We start from the raw sequence: 23,995 nt of genomic DNA on the forward strand, positions 1-23,995 counted from the left end.
GCTGGGATTACAGGCTTGAGCCACTACTCCCGGCCTTGATGTTTTCCTTTATTCTTTCTCCCTTTGTTTTTTTTTTTTTAATTGTAAAACTGCTCCCATCTGAGTATCATACAGACATTTCAGATCTATATTTTTTCTTTTCTCCTCCTCTTCTCCCCTTCCCTCCCTCCATTTCCCTTACTCCTTCATGTAGCTTTTAAATCCACCTGGGACTAATTTTGATATAAAGTGGAAGATAAAGATCTAAACTTATTTTTTTCCGAATACTCAACTTTTCATAGGTCATTATTCAGCCTTTCTCTCTCTCTTTTTTGTTTGTCTGTCTGTTTGTTTGTTTGTTTTTTTTCAGACAGTCTTGCTTTTGTCTCCCAGGCTGGAGTGCAGTGGCACAATCTCTGCTCACTGCAACCTCGGCCTCTCAGGTTCAAGTGATTCTCCTGGCTCAGCCTTCCCAGTAGCTGGGATTATAGACGCGTGCCACCATGCCCAGGTAAGTTTGGCATTCTTAGTAGAGATGGGTTTTCACCACGTTGACCAGGCTGGTCTTGAATTCCTCACATCAAGTGATCCACCCGCCTCGGCCTCCCAAAGTGCTGGGATTACAGGCATGGGCCAACATGCCCAGCTCAGCCTTTCTCTTTTAGTAGAATATTTCCTCACTGGTTTGAAATATCACCTTAATGATAAACTAAAAGCTCGGACCTATTTCTGGCCAGGACCCTGACCTTATACATTAAGCCAAAGGATATGGACTTCTTTTAAAAAAAAAATCATATTAGGCTGCTAATTATGGATTTAGGACATTTATTCACATTGTTTTTAAGCTCCAACTAAAAGCAGGCTTGAATGAAGCATCTGCACAGGAAAACTGGAGAGGAAAGATTTCATTTAAAAGGACATAAACATTTTAAATTCTTTCTTTAAATTTATTATTATTTATTTTTAATAGAGACATCGTCTGGCTATGTTGCCCAGGCTGGCTTTGAACTCCTGGGCTCAAGCAGTCGTCTTGCCTCAGCCTCCTAAAGTGCTGGAATTACAGGCATGAGCCACCACCCCTGGCCAACATTTTAAATTCTTGTTATACAAAATGTCAAACCTTCCTCCAGAATGTTCATAGACTAAAGCACATCCTCCCAGAAGCATGTGAGAATGCCCTTTAAACTACACCATTCTAAGGTTGAGTATTATTTGTAAAACTACATCCCAATTTGAAAGGCAAAAATACCATCTCATTGTTCTCTCATAATTTGCATTTCTTTAATGCTTGAAAGTGAATTTTTTCATGGTCATTTATAAAATACCTAGATATAAGCTTGACACAAAATGTGCATGTCCTATAAACAACAAAAACTTAACTAAGAGGTTTTAAATAAAGTTTACATACATGGAAAGGCATGTGACACTTGTAAATGGAAAGATGCCGGTTCTGGCCAAATTAATATATAAGTTTTGTGTGATTATTTTTGTAGCATATATTTTTTTATTTTTTAAAAAATTAGAGACAGCCTCTTGCTATGTTGCCCAGGCTGGAGTGCAGTGGTGTGCTCATGGCTCACTGTAACCCCAAACTCTTGAGCTCCTGTGATCCTCCCACCTCAGCCTCCCAAGTAGCTAGGACTACAGGTGCATGCCACCACGCCCAGCTAATTTATGTATTTTTAATTTTTTTGTAGAGATGGTGTCTTGCTGTGTTGCCCACGTTAGTCTCAAATTATTATTATTATTTTTTCTGGAAAGAGTCTCACTCTGTCCCCCAGGCTGGAGTGTAGTGGTGTGATCTTGGCTCATTGCAACCTCCAGCTTCCCAGTTCAAGCAATTCTCATGCCTCAGCCTCCCGAGTAGCTGGGATTACAGGTATGCACCACCATGCCCAACTAATTTTTTGTTTTTTAGTAGAGACAGAATTTTGCCATGTTGTCCAGGCTAGTCTCAAACTCCTGAGCTCAGCCAATCTGCCCACCTCGGCCTCCCAAAGTGCTAGGATTAAAGGCGTGAGCCATTGTGCCCGGCCTGGTCTCAAACTCTTGTACTTGAGCGATTCTCCCACCTCGGTCTCCCAAAGTGCTGGGATTATAGGTATGAGCCACTGCACATGGCCAGTTTTGTGCAATTGTATTAATAATAAAAATTCCAATATGATATTTTTGGGGAATTTTACATAGTGAATCTAAAGGTCATAGACAAGTGGGGACAACCAAGAACACTGAAAAAATGGCCAGCAAAGGAGAACTTGTTAATATTAGCAGGTGTTCTAGAAAGACCCTCTAATCTCCCTAGCCAGCTGGGATTTTGAAGAGATGTTGTAGTGAAGTTATTATTTACAGAAACATGGGCTGGGTTAAGGGAACCAAGAGGGGAAGTTGAAGCTTGTGCAACAGCAGGACTCCATTAGCACCCCAGACAGTTCAGAGGGTCGGCCGCACCCAAGTTACAGGCTTAGGGCTCCAGCCACTGCCAGAACCACAGCAAAGCAGGGAGAGAGCAGGACAAATACATACCCCCTCCCCTCCTGTCACCTGTCCCCCTTGCTGTTGCCTCTTGATGGCTGAACCTTATTCAAAGTGGCCAGAGGAAGTAAGTGATTCAATGCTTAGGGCTGGCTCAGTCTCCCAGGACACAGAGAAAGGTAGGGGAGGCTGCAAAGAGTATCTGGGGACACAGAGATTAATCAGGACATGCGGTAAGTCCACGTTGGGATGCTTTTCTAAGAAAATCATCTGCCATATGCTCAAATATTTTTTACAAGGATATGGACTACAATATTATCTACTGTTTCAAACAAGCCAACTTAAGTGTTCGACAGTAGAAGTTTCGTTAAATAAAAAATGTTATGTCGGCTGGGCACAGTGGCTCATGAGTCATCCCAGCACTTTGGGAGGCTGAGGCAGGAGGATCACTTGAGGTCAGGAGTTCAAGACCAGCCGGTCCAACATGGCAAAACCCTGTCTCTACTAAAAATACAAAAACTAGCCGGGCATGGTGGTGCATGCCTGTAGTACCAGTTACTGGGGAGGCTGAGGCAGGAGGATCACTTGAGCCCAGGAGGTTGATGCTCAGTGAACTATGATTATGCCGCTGTGTTCTAGACTGGGTGGCAGAACAAGACCCTGCCTAAAAGAAAGAAAGAAAGAAAGAAAGAACCCGGGAGGCGGAGGTTGCAGTGAGCCAAGATTGAGCGGCTGCACTCCAGCCTGGGTGACAGAGCAAGGCTCTGTCTCTAAATAAGTAAATAACAAAGTGAACAATCTAGTGGCATTTAGTATATTCATAATGATATGCAGTCATCACGTCTATCTAGATCCAAAGCGTTTCCATCACCCCCAAAAGAGAGCCACACCCATTATACAGTCACACTGCATTCCTCTCTCCTTACAGCCTGGCACCAACGAGTCTGCTTTCTGTTCCTGTGTATTTGCCTATTCTGGATATTTCATATAGGTGGAATCACACAATATGTGACCTTCTGTGCCTGGTTTCTTTCACTTAGTATAATGTTTTCAAGGTTCATCCATGTGGTAGCATGAATATTTCATTCCTTTTCAAGGCCAAATAATGTTCCATTGTATGGACAGACCACAATTTGTTTATCCATTCATCCACTGATGGACATTTGGGTTACTTCCACCCTTTGACTGTTGTGAATAGTGCTGCTATGAACATTTGTTGAGGAAGTAATAATTAGGTAGCAACCTGATAAAGCAGATTTTCTCATTTGTGAGATTTTTTTATATGAACATTTCTGGCTAATGCCTGTAATTCCAGCACTTTGGGAGGCCGAGGTGGTCAGACTGCTGGAGCCCAGGAGTTTGAGACCAGCCTGGGCAACATGACGAAAACCTAGTCTCTACAAAAAATACAAAAATTAGCCAGGGCCAGGCGTGGTGCCTCACACCTTTAATCCCAGCACTTTGGAGGCCAAGGCAGGTGGATTGCTTGAGCTCAGGAGTTTAAAACTAGCCTGGACAACATAGTGAGATCCTATCTATTTATTTTTAAAAATTATTTTTATTTTATTTTATTTTATTTTTTAGATGGAGTCTTACTCTATTGCCCAGGCTAGAGTGTGGAGTGCAGTGGTGCAATCTCGGCTCGCTGCATGCAACCTCCACCTCCCAGGTTCAGGCGATTCTCCTGCCTCAGCCTCCCGAGTAGCCAGGATTACAGGCATGCACCACCACACCTGGCTAATTTTTGTATTTTTAGTAGATATGGGGTTTGACCATGTTGGCCAGGCTGGTCTTGAACTCCTGACCTCAGGCGATCCGCCCACCTCAGCCTCCCAAAGTGTTGGGATTACAGGTGTGAGCCACCAGGACAGGCCTCCAATTTTTTTTTTAATACAAAAAATAGCCAGGTATGGTGGCACATGTCTGTAGTCCCAGCTACTCGGGAGGCAGAGGTGGGAGGATCATTTGAGCCCAGCAGTTCAAGGCTGCAGTGAGCCTAGATTGTGCCACTGTACTCCAGCCTGGGTGACAGAGTGAGGCCCTGTCTTAAAAAAAAAAAAAAGAAAGAAAACCATATGGTGGTATAAAAGCAAATGACATTTTGCCATACACATAATAAAACCAGCTTTATTGATTTCCAGGAATATCTGGGTCCAAAGAAAATGTTCTGTAGAGAGAAGGGAAGAAAATAAGCATTTGTTGAGAACCAAGTGTCAGAGCTAATACATGGTAGCAAATGCTGCCCTGCCTGTATCTCCTCGGCCACCTGAAGTCACCTGCAGACAGCACCTTTAGGAAGGTGGCTTCCTTCATCTCTGCCTAATGACATTTCCTGGATAACGAGCACTCGTTCACATAGGGGCAGTTCCAAGGCACTTCCTCATCCTGTAACCGAATGGCAGGTTAGTTTGCGAAGTCCAATTTTTTTTTTTTTTTTTTTTTTTTTTTTTTTTTTTTGAGATGGGGTCTCACTGTGTCACCTAGGCTGGAGGCCGTGGCTCATGCCTGTAATCCCAGCACTTTGGGAGGCTGAGGGTGGCAGATTGCTTGAGCTCAGGAGTTCGAGATCTGCCTGGGCAACATGGGGAAAACCCGTTTCTACAGAAAAATGCAAAAATTAGCCAGGTAACCCAACCCCACCTGTGGTCTTAGCTACTTGGGAGGCTGAGGTGGGAGGACCACTTGAACCCAGGAGGCAGAGGTTGCAGTGAGCCGAGATCCTGCTACTGCACTCCAGCCTGGGTGACAAAGCCAGATCCTGTCTCAAGTAAGTAAGTAAGTAAATAAATAAATAAATAAATAAATAAATAAATAAATAAATGCCTGGTATAAATTAGTCCAAAGCTAGCTTGGGGGAAGGAGCACAGGTGTCCCGCTTTAAATATACTGCTTTACTTTTGGAGCAGAAAGCAGGCACTTTTAAAAGGCAGGGGAAGAAGTGAGCAAGTGGAGGTCCGCATGTTAGCTCTGGTACCTTATCTACTGGGCAGTCGAACTGGTGACTGCTAGAGCCTTCGTGAGCAGGACTAGGCTGAGAAATCCCCAGGTGGGAGGGAGTCTTACGGAAATTGGCTGTTATCTCTCAAGGCAGCCTCTTGGTAAGTGAAAGTTCTGAGGCAACCCGGTGGCGGATAAGAGTTCCCTGATGGGCAGGCTTTGGTTTGCAAATCAACTGGTAACTCTCTAGGAGAGATCCATCTTGGAGCACCAAGTTAAATGAACTTGCCCTGTAGGGAACATCTGCTGAAAGGTGAGGTAAAAGGTTATATTTGCATGTCTAAAGGAATGAGTAGGAAGTGGGAAACGGGAACAGGGGAACGAGAAAAGAAGAGAGAAAAAATAATTAACCATCTCTTAGAAAAACGGGGCTACTCACAGTCCCTCAGCTGAATACCCTCGAAGTGTGTTTGACCCAGGCTCACAGCCGTCCCTGGTGGGGGTGAGCCCCAGTTGCCCACTGCGGTTAACTCAGACTTCTAGGGCTTTCCTCCCTTCTGGTCTCACTGGTCCCCTCCCTCACTGCCTTTAGATTTCTGACCTCTACTTGCTGATTTACCTTGAGCAATTACTTAGACTTTGTGCCTTAGGGACCTCATTTGTAACATAGGGTGGTCATAGTACCTGCTATGATGAGGACAAAAGAAGCTAACATGTACCAAGTGCTTAGAACAGTGCCTGGCACATAGTATGTCCTCAAAAATGTCAGTCATGGCTACATAAATAGAACAAGTAAGCAGGCTGTGGGAAATGAAACTCACCCGGCCAGCTTCGGTTTCCACCTCTGTGAAATGTACATCAAAATGTCTATTTGGAGAGATCACTGTGAGGGGTACATTGAATGACATAACCTATGTCAGGTACAGAGCACAGGGCTTGGCCCAGAGCGGGCTAGTGCTGGACATGCTAACTGCTCTATTTTCATCAAGCGGCTATGCTGTCAAGAGAGAATGACCTCTACCAAGCAAAAAGGGCCAAGAGTTGGGGTGCAAGTGAGACCATTTCTGACTCCCAGGCCACTTCCTCCTTTGTCACTGGAGAAAGGTGCGATTTCAGGCAGGTCGTGTCCCTTGGGCCTTGGTTTTAACATCTCTAAAAAGGAGTGATTGGATTTGGGGGATTGCTAAATGATATCCTACCGGCTCTAAAGATCTAGGGAGAGCCCCTGTCCTGAAATGGACACACACACACACACACACACGTTCCTATACACACGTAGACAAACACATACTATACACACACATACATTCACACATACACAATACATACATATACTCATATACACACATGCTTATGTAACCAATAGGTTCTTCCTTCCTGCTGCACAAATAAAGAACATGCCATAGCAGTAAGGAAAGAATTTAATTGACTTGTAGCCAGCCACACCACACAGGAGATGGAGTTATCACTCAAATCAATCTCCTCCAAGGCTCAAAAGCAGTTTGGGTAAGGGGTGGGGGTGGCCAGGCAATGGGTGCTTGCTGCTGATTGGTTGGAGTGGAGATGAAATGGGGGGGCGGGGGGTCAAAGCCGTTGTCTTGAACTGAGTCACTCCTGGGTGGGGTCACAGGAGCCTTCAGGTCCAGGTGGAGCCATGGGTGTCAGACATGCAAAAAATATCTGAAAAGATATCTCAAAAGGTCAGTCTACAATAGTGATGTTATCTGCAGGATCCCTCTGGAATAATGGCTATGCCTTATCAGAAATCAGGTTCCCCTTCTCCCCCTAGTCTAATGGCCTTTCATCAGCTTTAAAAGGCAGTTGACTTTTGGGGAAGGCCTAGTATAATTTAAACTATAACCTTGGCAGGGTGCTGTAGTTCATGCCTGTAATCCCATCACACTCGGAGGCCAAGGTGGGTGGATCACTTGAGGCCAGGAATTCGAGACCAGCCTGGGCAACAGGGCAAACCCCATCTCTACTAAAAATGCACTAAAATTAGCTGAGTGTAGTGGCATGGACCTGTCTCAGCTACTTGGGAGGCTGAGGCATGAGAATCACTTGAACCTGGGAGGCGGAGGTTGCAGTGAGCTGAGATCGCACCACTGGACCCCAGCCTGGGCAACAGAGAGAGACCCTGCCTCTAAATAAATAAATAAATAAATAAATAAATAAATAAATAAATAGACCCTGCCTCTAAATAAACAAACAAACAAACGATAATCTAAATGTCTCCCAAAGTTAGCTTAGCCTAAGCCCAGGAATGATTAAGGCAGATGCAAGATGGGGGTGGGTTAGATTAGATCTCTTTCACTGCCATAATTTTCTCAATGTTACAATCTTTGCAAAGGCGGTTTCACTCACACACACACTGCAGAGAGGAAGCCGCTGTGGCCACATTGGGCCAGTGAGTCACCTCTGGAAACTTTAGTCTCCAGGCTTGGTTGGCCTTGAAAATCACCCTAGAGAAGAATAATGTGTCCAGAAAACATTTCCAGGCACTTCCATGTGCTGTGCAAATGCTGTTTTCTTCTTAGGTCCCTCCTCTCCTTTTGTCACTTTGCAAATGTCTGCAGCTGCCTTGGCCAAGTGTGGGATCAGGTCACATTGCTCTGCCGAGGGCTGGGCTGGGGCCCAGGAAGCCAGACTCTCTGGATCAGCCTGCCCTGTCCTCCCACCCACCTCTTCCCAGCCCCTGCAAGAATTCAGTTAGCCCGGAGGAAGAAGGCAACAGCCCTTGGGGGTGTTTTAATGGGCTCCTTAAACATGGCTGCAGCCCTTCCCAGGAAGCCAGGTTGAGAGAAAACTGCAGAACAGATGGGGCCTGGGAAGGAGGAAGCATTGGACTGAAGAGGCACAGAGACGAGCAGGGAGAGGGCTGAGTGATGCAGGTGCAGCCTCTGGGCTGGCTCCAGGCCTTAGACACACATGGCAGGCCTTCGCTTAGTGCCTGGACAGCTCCAGTGGGCAAGCAGAACAACTTTCTTGTTTTTCTGTACCTGTGCCCCATTTCTGATTCGGAGTTCCTTTGCCATTAGGCTGGTGGGGAAAAATATGTAACTTCTTTCTTTATTTTTTGGAGACAGGATCTCACTCTGTCGCCCAGGCTGGAGTGCAGTGGTTCCATTTCGGCTCACTGCAACCTCCATCTCCAGGGTTCAAGCATTTCTCCAGCCTCAGCCTCCCGAGTAGCTGGGCCGACAGGTTCATGCCACTGTACCCAGCTAATTTTTGTATTTTTAGTAGAGATGGGGTTTCACCATCTTGCTCAGGCTGGTCTCAAACTCCTAGGCCCAAACAATCCAGCTGCCTCAGATGCCACTAGGATTACCACCCCACCTGACCTAAATATGTAATTTCTTCCAGGATTTATGTCCTAGTTTTGAGGTCTTTGTGCAACATCACATGGTAGGATTTGGTCCTCAGAAAACCATCCATCACTCTGACGCTGTCCTTGCTGCACTCCCAGAGCCCCTTCAGGGCCAATGTTTTCTTGTTATTTCAACGTGGTCAGCCTGGAGGATCTCACTACCTCCCCGAGAACTGCTCCAGGGCCACAGATCTCTTGCCATCTGTCATTCATTTCTGGGACGGAAGACCCTGCTGGTTCTGGAGGAGTGTGGGGTCTAGTCTCCCCTCTACTTCTAGCCAAGGTGCCTTGAGCATTTGCATGAATCTTCTCTTCACTTTTTCTCGCTTCTAGACACAGCTCAGTTCCCTAAGGGTTCAGGCCTTTAAGAAAGAGTTTTAGGGTACTCCTTACTCTGCCCCTGCCCCCAATGCTGCTTGAATGCGGGAAAGGAAATGGGAAAATACAGGGAGAAAAACGAACATCGATGAGTGTCTCAAAATAATATCCTGCCACATACATTATCCCATTTAATCTCACCACAATCCTCTGAGTGTTTTTGTTTTTGTTTTTTTTAGATGGAGTTTCACTCTTGTTGCCCAGGCTGGAGTGCAATGGGGTGATCTTGGCTCACTGCAACCTCTGCCTCCTGGGTTCAAGCTATTCTCCTGCCTCAGCCTCCCAAGTAGCTGGGATTACAGGCACGTGCCACCCACCATGCCCGACTAATTTTGTATTTTTAGTAGAGATGGGGTTTCTCCATGTTGGTCAGACTGGTCTCAAACTCCCAACCTCAGGTGATCCGCCTGCCTCAGCCTCCCAAAGTGCTGGGATTACAGGCATGAGCCACCGCACCAGCCTACAATCCTCTGATGTTATCCACATTTTATAGGTGGGGAAACCAAGGCTTAATAAGGTCATATAACTAGTAATTCTGTGTCCTTCCCATCTATATTCCTGAAAACACTGAAGTAGATCCCAAACTTTTTTTTTTTTTTGTACACAGAACTCTTTTCTCCTCTCTCTCTTTCTTTCTTTCGAGACAGGGTCTTCCTGTGTTGCCCAGACTGTTCTCAAGTGATCCTCCCACCTTGGCCTTCCCAGTGTACTGGGATTACATGTGCACCTGGCCCACAGAACTCTTTATTCAAAAGAATCTCCCTTGAAAAACCTGAAAGTGTGTTGCTGCTCTGGTCGAAGGCAACTGGGATGAGGAGCTCAGGGGTTGCCTCCTTATTTTCACTTCTGGATGCACCTGTGACGCTTCTGTGACTTCACAGGCTCCAAGAGCACATTTGGAAACCTCTGGGCTGTATGACCTCCAGGCAGGTTCTAAGGCCAACCCCTCAACTCACTATGCATGGATTGTGACACTCCTTGGTGCCCAGCCCAGCGAATTTCCTTGGAAGATGCTGGCTTCTTGGCACGTGTAGTCAAAACGTCCTGCTTGGTTCTTCCCCAGACTGCTGGAGCCCACTCCTGGATGGGATGTCAGGGCCAGATCCATGGCTTCCTGAGAGAATCTGGAGGCTGGCCCACCTCCCGCTGCCCAGTCCCTCCAGTGTGTCCAACATAATCAGCCCAAACTGCATGGGGCCAATTTATTTAAATAAATGTTAATCCTTCTCAGAGCTAGATGAATGGGGCCTTTGGAAACAGTGCTACAATTTGTCCCCTGAGGTAAGTCTTTTTTTCTTTTTTGCAATCATCTCTTCATTGAGGCTGCTGCCATCTCATCCCCTTTTGATTCATAAAATCAATGTGTCTAGAAATGTTCAGCCTGGGCAATACAGTGAGACCCTGCCTCTACTAAAAATTTAAAAAAAAAAAAATTAGCTGAGCATGGTGGTATGTGCCTGTAGTCACAGCTACCCAGGAGGCTGAGGTGGGAGGATTGTTTGAGCACAGGAGGCAGAGGTTGCAGTGAGCCAGGATCATGCTACTGCACTCCAGCCTGGGTTACATGGAAAGACTCTGGCTCGGAAAGAAGGAAGGAGGGAAGGAAGGAAGGAAGGAAGGAAGGAAGGAAGGAAGGAAGGAAGGAAGGAAGGAAGGAAGGAAGGAGGAAGGAAGGAAGGAAGGAAGGAAGGAAGGGAAGGAAGGAAGGAAGGAAGGAAGGAAGGAAGGAAGGAAGGAAGGAAGGAAGGAAGGAAGGAAGGAAGGAAGGAAGGAAGGAAGAAGAAGGAAGGAAGGAAGGAATACTCACAGCCCTTGGGTTTTTGTAGCTCATCCCTCCATCCATCCACTCATGGGATAAGCATCAGATGAGCATCTGAGTACTAGGTGCTGTGCTAAGCCCTGGGGATGTAAAGACAAGGAAGACTCATCTCCTGTACAGTGCCCAGTTCCCAGTTCCCAGCTCGTGCCTCTGTGCTTTTCCAGCCCTGGGAAATTGTCATGGACATTTGCTGGCACTGGGCCCCCTCACAGCTCTCTGCTCTTGCTTCCCATTGCCTGCCTCCTGCCAGCACAGTCTTGGTGAGACACAAAATCAGGGAGCCTTGCCCTCCCATCATGGAAGCCAAAGGGGTCTCTGAAGGTTTTCCCTGCCCCAGTTCTTCCTCTCCCTGCCCCAGTGAGACCAAAGCATCGACACCTGACCTCAGCCCTTCCAGTCAGAGCACTTCCCAGGACTTTGAAACAAGGTGGGAGAGGCAGTTGACTTCTTCACCACAGCCACACAGCCTGACTGCCAAGAACCTCTCTGCTGCTTCCTGTTCTTTGTCCAGACCTAGTTCTCCAACCTTCCTGTGGGTTCTGGGCATCTCCCAAGTTTTCTTTTTTATTTAAAGACAACCAGAGTTGGTTTCTGTTTCCTGCAGTTAAGGATCCCTGGCCAGGCATGGTGGCACATCCCCATAATCCCAGCACTTTGGGAAGCCACGGCGGGAGGGCTGCTTGATGCCAGGGTGTCTAGACCAGCTTGGGAAATATAGCAAAACCCTGTCTCTACAAAAGATTTTAAAATTTGCTCTGCATAGTGGCATGGTCTGTAGTCCTAGTTACTCGGGAGGCTGAGGCAGGAGGATCTCTTGAGCCTCAAGAGGGTTCAAGGTTACAATGAGCTATGATGGCACCACTGTACCAGCCTGGTAACAAAACAAGACCCTGTCTGTAAAAATAAATAAATTTTTAAAAAAGATCATTGACAAGCACACTGGGTTCTAGCTGTAATTTCAATTGTATCGAACATGCTGGAAACATACTTTGCCAAGCACCTGTTCTGGGTCAGGTGTTGTGGATATATTGACCTAGAGGAAGACAGACAAGTAAACGGTCAGTGTTTAAATTACGGGAAATGTGGAAGCCTAGAGAACAACAGAGGAAGAGGTCAGCTCCACCTGAGGGGAGGAGGGGCCAGGAAAGCTTCAGAGAGCAGGTCATCCCAACGGGGGCGGGGGGGGGGGTCCCTGTTTTTGCCCTGCCCCCACCTGCACCCTCTCCGCCTTCTCAACACAGCAACCTGAGGGATCATTTACAAATCACATCAGGTCACGGCTGGACTCAGAGCTCTCCAATGGCTCCCATCTCAGAGTCAAAGCTGAGGTCCTGCTGAAGCGGCGTCACTATCTGGGGCAAATACCCGAGGTTTCCTGTCTCACGCCAGGGAAATTGAAGACACGGACACACAAGAAGTGAGTTTAAGAGTGGAGGTTAAACAGGCCAAAGAAAGAGAAGAGAACAGCTTTCTTTCCTGCAGAGAGAGAGGCTTCCGAATGGATCTTCCGGTTTTGTGGTGAAAAGCACGGGGCGGGGGGAGGGGGAGGGCGGGGGGAGGGGGGGAGGGCGGGGGGAGGGGGGAGGGAAGGGGGGAGGGCGGGGTTTTACAGACGAAATTGAGAAGGTGGTGTCTGATTTACATAGGGCCTGAGCGATTGGTTGGGCCAGGTGTGACGTTTGCATAGTACGTGAAAAAGCTGGCCATTCCACCCTAATCTTTTATTATACAGATTGGGTCTCTATCTGGCCGGCGCCATGTTGTCTGTTCCTTACTGTACATGTGGTTGACAAAGGGAAGAAAAGTTGAACATGACATTTTGGCCCCCAGGTAGCATTTTCCTGTCGGCACAGCTGCCAGCATTCACCCGTGCAAGTTTCCAGCTTGCTTATCTTACGTCTGCAGCTCGATTTTAAAGGCTGCTCTTTGTTAGAAAGAGAAATGCTTTGGGGGCTGCTTTTGATTAAAAAGAAAACCTTACTGAGGACATCCTTGCCCTCATTATCTGCCTAAGAAATTTCTTTCATTTTTATTCTATTTTATTTTATTTTTTGAGACAGAGTCTCGCTCTGTTGCCAGGCTGGAGTGCATTGGTGCGATCTTGGCTCACTGCAACCTCCGCCTCCTGGGTTCAAGCGATTCTCTTGCCTCAGCCTCCCAAGTAGCTGGAACTACAGGCACGCGCCACCATGCCCAGCTATTTTTGTATTTTTAGTAGAGACAGGGTTTCACCATGTTGGCCAGGATGGTCTCGATCTCTTGACCTTGTGATCCACCCTCCTTGACCTCCCAAAGTGTTGGGATTACAGGCATGAGCCACCATGTCCACCCAGAAATGTCTTAACTCCTATATCACTACGATGCTCTAGAAGGCCTTATATGCCCAGCAAAGACTACATCTCGCAGTCCTTGGGCAGCTGGGTAGGGCCTAGTGCCAACCTCTCAGCAATGGGATGAAATTGCAGTAAGTGGGTGCATCTTCCCCGTCACTTGCCTAGGAGGAAATGCTGGACTTGAACTTCTTCACTGTACCTTCCCACTCTGCCTAGAATGTCCACAGCCAGAGCAGCCCCGGAATCCACAAGGAGGGGTTAACTCCTGGCTCCTGAATGACTGTGTGGAACAGAGCTGCCTTCTGTCCATCATATGTGCAGTGGGGCCTCCAAAGGTTTCAGAAGTGAGCAGCCCTGGTCTGCTGCCCTCTCATGTTCCTGCAGCTGGTTTTGATAAGTAGTTGGACTTTCCTATCTCTGTCAGATGTTAGTTATCAGCATGTTTTCCTCCATGTTTCTTCTAAGTTGGAGCTGCCTTAAATCTGCTGTAGGCTGGGAAATCAGACCATCAATTTCCTAGAACAGTGACTAACGTAAACAGGTTCTGAGGGAGGCCTGAGAAGACCACTTGTGACAAAAGTGGGTGTGATTTAGCACATAGGCTCTGAGGTGTCTAGAGCTTATCAGAGGCTATTTTGACCTTATTCTTATTTTCTCTTGTTTTCCAGACTTTGGAGTTTGCTGAAATGTAACCTCAGAATAAGTGGGGTGTGACTGCCCTCTCTCCTTTGAGGGAAAAGAAAAAGTATTTTCAGGCCGGGTACGGTGGCTCATGCTTATAATCCCAGCACTGTGGGAGGCTGAGGTAGGTGGATCGCTTGGCCTCAAGAGTTTGAGGCCAGCCTGGGCGAAACACTGTCACAACAAAAAATACAAAAATTAGCCAGGCATAGTGGCACATGCCTGTGGTCCCAGCTACTTAGGAGGCTGAGGTGGGAGGATTGCTTGAGCCCAGGAGGTTGAGGCTGCAGTGAGCCATTATTTCACCACTGCGTTCCAGCCTGGGTGACAGGGCCAGACTATGTGTCAAAAAATAAAATAAGTATTTTCATCCCTCCTTATTAACAGGGAAATTGTGACCCAAAGACAATACTCATCAAAATCCAACCAGTTTTTTGTGATCTGAGTTTGTTTTAAAAAAAAAAAATCCTGACCAGGCACGGTGGCTCATACCTGTAATCGCAGCACTTTGGGAGGCTGAGGCAGGCGGACCACCGGAGGTCAGGAGTTTGAGACCAGCCAGGTGGGCCAACATGGCAAAACCCTATCTCTACTAAAAATACAAAAATTAGCTGGGCATGGTGGTACATGCCTGTAATCCCAGTTACTTGGGAGGCTGAGGCAGGAGAATTGCTTGAACCTAGGAGGCGGAGGTTGCAGTGAGCTGACATCACGCCATTGCACTCCAGCCTGGGCGACAGAGGAAGACTCTGTCTCAAAAAAAAAAAAAAAAAAAAGTCCAACTAGTTTTTCTATGGAAATAGACAAGTTTTTAAAAAATGTATATAATAAAGGACTAGGGGGTCAAGACCAGCTAGGACACTATTGAAGAAGAAAGTGAGAAATAAGATGGGAGGGGCTTGTCCTACCATAATAAAGAATTATTATTAGCAAGACAGACAAAGAGACCATGGGGCTGAACAGAGGACCCAGAGATGGGCCACATATTGATGGGAACTTGGACTGTGACAGAGGCGGTTTTACTACACATCAGAGGGAAAAGAAGACACCAATTTGTACATGATACCAGAACAGCTGTCTAACAGATGCGAAATGTAAAACTAGATTCCTTCCTCACATCACACACAAAGACAGACTCCGGATATATTTTTTAAAACTAAATATAAAAAGCCAAACTTTAAAACTTAAAAAAAATCTGCAAGCAAATACAACCATGAACTTGAAGGGGGGTGAGTTTCTTAAATAAGATAAGAAGGACATAATTTATAAAGGAAAATGTTAATGAATTTGACCACCTTGAAATTTTAAACTTCTTTATGATGAAACCATAAATATGAAAAGGCAAGATATTGGCAATTCATTACAACTTGTTTGTGTCCAGAATACATCAATAAAAGAAGAACAATTTAAGAGAAACAGGAAATTCACAGAAGAGGAAACCGGAATTGTCATAAACAAATGAAAAATGCTCAACCTCACTAGTCATTATGATAATTCAAATCAAAATAAAGACTTCATTTCACACTCATCAGATTGGCAAAAATTAAAAAGCCTAATAACACCATATTGGCAAAGATATGGGGAAATGAGAAGTCATAAGTGGCTGGTGGGAATATAAATTGGTAGAAACTTAAAATCCTTTATTTGCAATTCCAAAATAGAAAAACTCTGAAAACTAAGTTTGCTCCCCTAAATTTGGTTTAAACTCCCTTATTTATTTATTTATTTATTTATTTATTTATTTATTTATTTATTTTTGAGCCGAGTCTCGCTCTATTGCCCAGCTGGAGTGCAGTGGTGAGATCTCGGCTCACTGCATTCTCTACCTCCCGGGTTCAAGAGATTATCTTGCCTCAGTCTCCTGGCAACCTCCACCACACCTGACTAATTTTTGTATTTTTAGTGGAGAAGGGGGTTTGCTATGTTGGCCAGGCTGGTCTCGAACTCCCGACCTCAGGTGATCTGCCCGCCTGGGCCTCCCAAAGTGCCGGGATGACAGGCGTGAGCCACCGCGCCCGTTCTGGTTTAAACTCACTTTGTGACAAAACCTGATATGAACCAATTTGAGGCTACCTGTAGTGTTAATATTAACATATTAATTTAATATACTCATGGCAGCGGCGGGCCGTCCGCAGCGCTGGGGCGCGGGCGGCGGTGGCAGGAGGGGCTGCCGGAGCAGCAGTGGCGACTGGGGGTACACTGTGCTCGCGTCCCGGAGGCAACCGACTGCGCCGCCCTCACCCTCGCGCGGCCGGGCGGGACGTGCCCCCAGGCCCGAGCCTCCGGGGCTCAGGACCCTGGCCCCGCGTCGCCGCTCTCGCCCGCTGCTGCTGCCGGGAGACCGCTGGGAGGAGGCGAAGCTGGGGCCTCATTCCGGGGCCCAGCGCCGGAAGGGAGAGCGGCGCCTACCCTACCAAGGGTGCGGAGTTCCTGCGCCTCCGGAGGAGGCTCTGCGTAGGGCCGCCCGGGGCCGTGTCCCTGGGGTCCGCCCCGCATCCGGGTGACCGCGGGCCTGACACTCTCGAAGGCTGGGACGGGGCCCACCATCCGCTCCGGAGGCGCCCCGCCCCGGGCCGTGCCGCGAACCGGGCGAGGGGAACTCCGGGCCACTCCTGAGTGCCGCGGCCACGGGGATAGGTTCGCGGAGACGATGCCCCTGCCCCAAACCCAGACCCGGCCCCAGCCCTGCGAGGACCAGGAGCCCCCGCCCCAGGCCGCGAGGGGTGCGGCCCGGGCATCATGCTCCACGTAGCAGGCGGGCGCCGAGAGCGGCAGCAGCCTCACCTTCCCGATAGCGGCAGCAGCCACCCAAGTCCGGACTGTGGACCCAGGCCTCTCTGCACTTTTGGGGGACCAGGAAGTTGCTCGCCTTGTCCTTGCAGGCTTGGAGGTGCCCGCTCCCGTTGCCCCGGCTCGGATCTCGAAGTGGGGTTGGGGCCCAGCCCTCGGGCTGTCACAGCCCGGCCTGGTGTGTGCACGCTAGGAGCATTGCTGACGCGCCCCACTGGTTTCAGATCAATTTTGGGGAATTTGGCGATAGCTACTAAAAGTCGAAGATGTGCATGCACTGTGATCTAGCAACCATATGCCTAGCAAAATAGGCCGGGCGCGGTAGCTCACGCCTGTAATCCCAGCACTTCCGGAGGCTGAGGCGGGTGGATCACTTGAGTCCAGGAGTTTGAGACCATCCTCCTGGTCAACATGGCAAGACCCGTCTCTACAAAAAATTTTAAATTTAGCTGGGTATGGTCGCATGCGCCTGTAGTCTCAGCTACTTGGGAGGCTGAGGTGGGAGGATTGCTTGAACCTAGGATGTTGAGGCTTCAGTGAGCTGTGATTGTGCCAATGCACTCCAGCCTGGGTGACAGAGCAATACCCTGTCTCAAAAGGAAAAAACGCCCACACATCAATTCAAGAATTTTCACTGCAGTGCTGTGTAATAACAAAAATGGAAACAACCAACAGTCCATTAGGAAGGGAACAAATAAATAAATAGTTTTATTCAAACAATGGGAAACTATAGAGCATTTTAAATTAACGAATCAGATCTACAATGTACTAACATGGGTAAATCTCAAAAAAATGAGTGAAAAAACAAATTTCAAAGAGATTTACACAGTATGATAGTATATATGTATATATATTGTTAATGTATGTGTTATATGTGTGTATGTAATCCCAACACCTTGGGAAGCTGAGGTGCATGGGTCACTTGAGCCCAGGAATTCGAGACTAGCCTGGCCAACATGGTGAAACTCCATCTCTACTAAAAATACAAAAATTAGCCAGGCGTAGTAGCTTATACCTGTAATCTCAGCTACTTCAGAGGCTGAGGCAGGAGGATCGCTTCCTGGGTCCCCGTATTTTATATATGTATATACCTCTGTAGTAAATGTGTATGTATGTATGTGTATATATATGGTCAAGAAGAATCTACACTAACTTGAGACACTGGTTACCTATACAAAGGAAAATGGGAGGGCTTTAGATTTATCAAGAGTTTTGGGGGGTTTTTTTGGTTTGTTTTTTTCCAAAAAAGAGAAATAGAAAGCAAATATGGCAAACTGTTGACATTTGTTAAACCTGTGTGGGCAAGTACAGAGGTCTGTTTAGTATTCTTTGTGCCATATTATATTATATTATATTATTTGAGACAGAGTCTTACTCTGTCACCCAGGCTGGAGTGCAGTGGCACAGTCTTGGCTCACTGCAGTCTCTGCCTCCAGGGTTCAAATGATCCTCCTTCCTCAGCCTCCCAAGTAGCTGAGATTACAGGCACCTGCCACCGCCCCTGGCTAATTTTTGTATTTTTAGTAGAGACAAGGTTTCACCACGTTGGCCAGGATGGTCTCAAACTCCTGGCCTCAGCGATCTGCAGGCCTTGACGCCCCCCAAAGTGCTGGGATTACAGGCGTGAGCCGCTGTGCCCAGCCTGGGTTTGTTATTAAAGGCAGTTTGGCTCTCAGTGCACCCCTTTCCCACGTGATGCCTTCTGCCATGTTATGACATGAGGCCTTCCCCAGAGGCCAAGCAGATGCAGTCCCTTGACCTAGGACTTCCCAGCCTCCAGAACTGTAAGAAATAAATTCTTTTCTTTATAATTTACCCAGTCTCAGGTGTTCAGTTATAACAACAGGAAACAGATGAAGACACGTTTTCCACAGTGGCTGGACCATTTTACATTCCCTCCAACTGCACAAGGGTTTCAATTTCTTCACATTCTTGTCCACACTTGTTATTTTCTGTTTTTGTTTTACAGTAGCAATTCTGATGGATGTGAGGTGATATCTCATTGTGTGACTTAAAAAAAAACACATTACTTTTATTGAAAACAAATAATGTGCCTTAAGATGTTGGCAACGAGTCATGATATAGACATATATTTCATATAGTGTATTTCTCCCTTTAATTACATTCCAGCAGGAGGTGGAATACCTCCTTGGCTATGAGGAGCAGAAGTATTTCATGAATTGTGTAAGTTGGCCTCCTCATACTTGTACACACACCAAGGATTTCCCCTCCAAAGTATCATATTCAGAAAGACAAAGATCACAGATACATTTAGGAATCCCGTGCTGGTCACAGAGCCAAAATAACACATCATCATGATTTCTTACAAGCAGAAGTTCCTGAACAATATTTTGACCAGTAGTTATTTTAATATCTGCAAGAGCTTTTGCCCAAGCAAGCTTTTGAAGTGCTCGCCAATCGCAAAAGATGACAACAAGAGTAATGACAAAGCCAATCATGGGACGTTTAGGACTACCCTGATATAGGTTCCTATAACCAACATAAAACAGTACACGCAATGCAGTACAGGAAGACAGAGACGGCAAATATAATAGGATTGTACAGAAGAGTCATCTCCTAGGAGGACTTGACTTTCCAATTTATACCATACACATTCATACCTGGAGGTGACTGAAATGATGCCTGATTTAACCTGAATGGATAATCAGAAGTAGCTGTAATAGTTTCGTCAGTAACTGTAGGAGGACAATTCACTTGAATTTCTGTTTGCTTTTAAAAACCTCCACAGGTGGCAAAAGAGAAGATGGAAGCCGTCTACTCCAGGCCCTCGAGGAAGCTGAGCAGCTCCCTGAGTAGGCTTGAAGTTGATCCGGAAGGCAACATCCTCTAAAGGAAGGAAGGAGAGAGAGTCAGGATGGTGGGGGCCTCACTACAGTTTTGATTTGCATTTCCCTAACGATTAGTGATGTTGAACATCTTCCCAAGTGCTTATTGGCCACTTGTTTATTTTCTTTGGATAAATGTCTATTCAAGTCCTTGCCCATTTTTGAATCAGGATTGATTTTTTTGTGGTCTAGTTGTAGTTCTTTATACACTGTGGATATTGATTCCTTATCAGATCTATGATTGGAAAATATTTTCTACCATTCTATAGGTTCCTTTTTTCACTCTGTTGATTATACTCTTTGACACATCCATGGACAAGATTTTAAAGGGCAGGTAGAAGTCAGACAGTTTGAGCAGCAGTGTAGTGAGGAGAAGGCATTTCACTCGAAGGAAATAGCCTGTGCAAACACACAGAGAGAACCGCAACATGCAGATAGTTGGGTCTTGCTAATACACTGATGAGGGGTAGGAGGTGGGGACAGGTGAGACTGGAGGAACCACATGACAGAGGACGGTCCTAGGCTCGCGAAGCAGCTGGACTTTGTTCTAAGGTGGCACTATTCAAAGAGTGGTCTGAGGACCCTTTCCCAGCACCCCCTACTAGGAGTTTGTTAAAAATGCAAATTCTGGCTGGGATCCTGGCTCATGCCTGTAATCCCAGCACGTTGCGGGGTTGAGGTGGGAGGATTGCTTGAGTCTAGGAGTTTGAGACCAGCCTGGGCAACATAGTTAGACCCCATCTCAATCAAAAAGAATAAAAAACGCAAATTCATGGAGGCCCAGTTTTGGCCTATTGAATCAGAATCTCCGGGATGGGGCCGGAGGATCCGGGTTTTAATCAGCCCCCGGGATTATTCCAAGGTTCAGTAGAGTTTAAGGGAAGTGAAAGAACTGCCGAGGACGGGGTCCGCTGAGGTGTTGGAAACATCCCTAGTGAGAAAGACGGCCCGAGTTGTTGTTCAGGCCGGGCACCCTGGGCTTGGCTGCGTCCCCATCCTCTTCCAGCCGCCCCGTCCCAATCCGACCCCGCCTGAGTTCTGGCCGCCGTCCGACCCCTCGGGGCCCGCCCTGCGCCCCAGCCTACAGGGGTCAGGGGCGCGCGGCTGCAGCCAAGCCCACATTCCTCTTACTTCCCGCCATTGTCCTGGGTTCCTGTGGCCGCGTCTCCACACTCGCCCCCGACCGCCCCACAGTCCCGGGGAGTGATGACTCATTTCCTTTCCCCTGCTGACATCATCGTGCCCCCAGCGTGGCCCGGCCGGGGCGGCGGCCTGCGCCCTCCCAGGTCTCCTCCCAGCGCCTCTAGGCGCGCGGGCGCAGGCGCGGCATGGCCCTTCTCGGCCGGCAGGGGGCGCCGGAGCCCGCTGGGGCTTCCCGGGCCGCCACCGCCACGACCCGGGCCGGAGAGGAGGGAGGGACAGAGAGCGGCTGCGGCCCGGCTGTCCCGCTGAGGGCCTGGCTGGGAGTCAGAACTCTCACGGTCACGGATAGGGAAACTGAGTCCCGAGCCTTGACCAAGGCAGCACAGCCCACCCTGGGAAGTAGGGGACTGGAATTCAGGACGCTCGGCCCCAGGCCCCTGGTTTCCCACAGACCTGCAAGTGTTAATCTTCCCGCACAGGCCGGGCGCGGTGGCTCAAGCCTGTAATCCCAGCACTTTGGGAGGCCGAGACCGGCGGATCACGAGGTCAGGAGATCGAGACCATCCTGGCTAACACGGTGAAACCCCGTCTCTACTAAAAAATACAAAAAACTAGCTGGGCGAGGTGGCGGGCGCCTGTAGTCCCAGATACTCGGGAGGCTGAGGCAGGAGAATGGCGTAAGCCCAGGAGGCGGAGCTTGCAGTGAGCTGAGATCTGGCCACTGCACTCCAGCCTGGGCGACAGAGCCAGACTCCGTCAAAAAAAAAATCTTCCCGCACCCCATGGTATGTATTTTCAGCAGAGAGTCTGCAGATAATACTCCCCCAATTTCCATCACTTGTGGGCCCTGAAACGTGGTCGCCCTGGAACCATGAGGAGCCCAGGGCCACTTGGGCTCTACCTGGGAAGCACGTAGAGCCTGCAGTTATTCGGCGGCGCTGTCCCCAGCTGACCTGGCTGTGTCGGGAGGTGCCCCTCACCCTCGCATCCACCCCCGCTCCCCAGCACCCACTGCTGGTCCTCAGGACCCGACCCTGTCTCCTCTGCCTTCCCTGTCAGGTTTCAGGGAGGCAGAGGAACTCACTCAGCCTGAAAATTTCAGATATTTCATAAGACCGAGCCACCTAAGAGTGCGTCCCTTTAAGACACATGGAAGAAGTCATGCAAGGCCACACGTGAGCTAGAGCTGAAATCATACCCGTCCTTCCTCAGACCTGTCACCTCCCATGCTGCCCAGATAATGAATGCAAAATGCTCCACCCAGTGTCTGACAGTAGTGTAGGCACTCAGTGAATGGTAGTCCTTGTCATTAAAAACTAGTTGCCTAAATTCTCAGGACCTCAGGCTTCCTCATCTGTAAAATGGACGCAGTAGTACAATACCTTATTGTGAGGATTAAATGAGCTCGTGCATGGAAGTTACTTACAGCAGTAGTGTCCGATAAGCATGCAACAGTCCACCAGCACTTGGGCTCCATGAAAGGGGAGTTCTGTTGTTGTCTGTTTTTCGTTTGTCTTGTTTTGTTTAGACAGGGTCTTACTCTTTCGCCCAGGCTGGAGTGCAGTGGTGCGATCATGGCTCACTGCAGCCTTGACCTCCCTAGGCTCAAAAGATCCTCCCATCTCAGCCTCCCAAGTAGCTGGTACTACATAAAGGCAAGTGCTACCATGCCTGGCTAATTTTTATATTTTTTGTAGAGACGGGGTTTCACCATGTTGAAACCTGACCAGACTATGTCAGGCTGGTCTCAAACTCCTGGTCTCAAGGCGTCCACCTGCCTCAGCCTCCCAAAGTGTTGGGATTACAGGTGTAAGCCACCGCACCCAGTCTCTGTTGTTGTCTTTTCTTCTTTAATTGACAAATAAAATTTTATATATTTATAATATACAACATGATGCTTTGATATATGTATACACTATGTGTGTCACTGGAATGGCTAAGTCAAATTAATTAACATATGCATTACTCTGCATACGTGTGTGTGTATGTGGTTGTCTTGTGTACTACTATGTCTTTAGCACCTAAAACAGTGTCTGGCACCAAGTAAGAACCCAGTAAATGGAAAGAAGGAAGAAAGGAAGGGAGGGAGGGAAGAAGGACGGACGGAAGGAAGAAGGAAGGAAGAAGGAAGGAAGGAAGGAAGGAAGGAAGGAAGGAAGGAAGGAAGGAAGGAAGGAAGGAAGGAAGGAAGGGAGGGAGGGAGGGAGGGAGGGAGGGAGGGGGGGGGTAGGGAGGGAAAGGAAGGAAGGAAGGAAACCTCTTATTACTGCCTCAGCTGATTTTCCTCTAGTACTTAGGCCTGTCAGAGCAGCCCTGGCAGACCGTAGGGGAAGATTCCTGAGGGTCTGTTTGCTTGAGGGCTACAGGGCTTCCTGGGAAGCAGTCATCCTGAGGAAAGAGAGTTGAAGAGCATAAGAGCATTTCAAGGACAGGGCAAGGAGAAAAGAGGGATTTGGGGTACAGCCTCCTCGGTGTTCACAGGAGCACTGTGGAAAGCAGTGGACGATTTCAGGAACATGCCAGAACAAGCATCGTCACAGTCGATCAGTGGTAGCTTCAGGATAATCTGGTGGCCTCACACCTGCTTTGTACACTGATAATTTGGTTGCTTTGGTTATTGGTTTTGCTTTTATTTTTTAATTTTTTATTTACTTATTTAGTTTTTTGAGATAGAGTCTCACTCTGTCGCCCAGGCTGGAGTGCAGTGGTGTGATCTTGGCTCACTGCAACCTCCACCTCCTGGGTTCAAGTGATTCTCCTGCCTCAGGTTCCTGAATAACTAGACTTATAGGCGCCTGCCACCACGCCCAGCTGGATTTTGGTTTTGTTTTTAAATCAGCATTAGCTGTGAGTGGTTGAGTCCTGGGGAGCATCCCTCAGAAAGCTGTGAGACACCTGCTGGGCATTCCCAGGAAGGGCTGCAGGAACTGCTGGCACAGAGCCAAAGAAGCCAGTTACTGTGAGGTGAGGATCTCGCTATGTTGCCCAGGCTGGTCTTGAACTCCGGGCCTCAAGCAATCCTCCCACCTCAGCCTCCCACAGTGCTGGGATGGCCTCCTTGTCGTTCCTAACCATGCTCTGCTCACTCCACCTTAGCACCTTTGCTGTTCCCTCCATCTGGAATCTCTTAGAAATCGCCAAGACTCACTTCCTCACTTTTTTAGGTTTTATCTCAAATGTCACCTACTCAGTGGGGCCCTCCCCACCCCACCCCATTGAACTCAAACCCTCACACCTCCTGACAGCC

The 23,995-nt window shown here is 47.9% G+C and overlaps 1 long non-coding RNA gene across 1 annotated transcript; it reads left to right on the forward strand.

Moving 5' to 3' along the window:
• Positions 1–437: 437 nt before the first annotated feature.
• Positions 438–15,451, forward strand: LOC115894722. The gene is made up of 5 exons (XR_004054866.1): positions 438–490; positions 4,593–4,853; positions 12,229–12,372; positions 13,957–14,093; positions 15,351–15,451. It is a non-coding gene; the product is annotated as an uncharacterized LOC115894722 (long non-coding RNA).
• The last annotated feature ends 8,544 nt before the right edge of the window (positions 15,452–23,995 follow it).

The sequence above is a fragment of the Rhinopithecus roxellana genome, chromosome 19, assembly GCF_007565055.1.
Source record: "Rhinopithecus roxellana isolate Shanxi Qingling chromosome 19, ASM756505v1, whole genome shotgun sequence".
NCBI lineage: Eukaryota > Metazoa > Chordata > Mammalia > Primates > Cercopithecidae > Rhinopithecus > Rhinopithecus roxellana.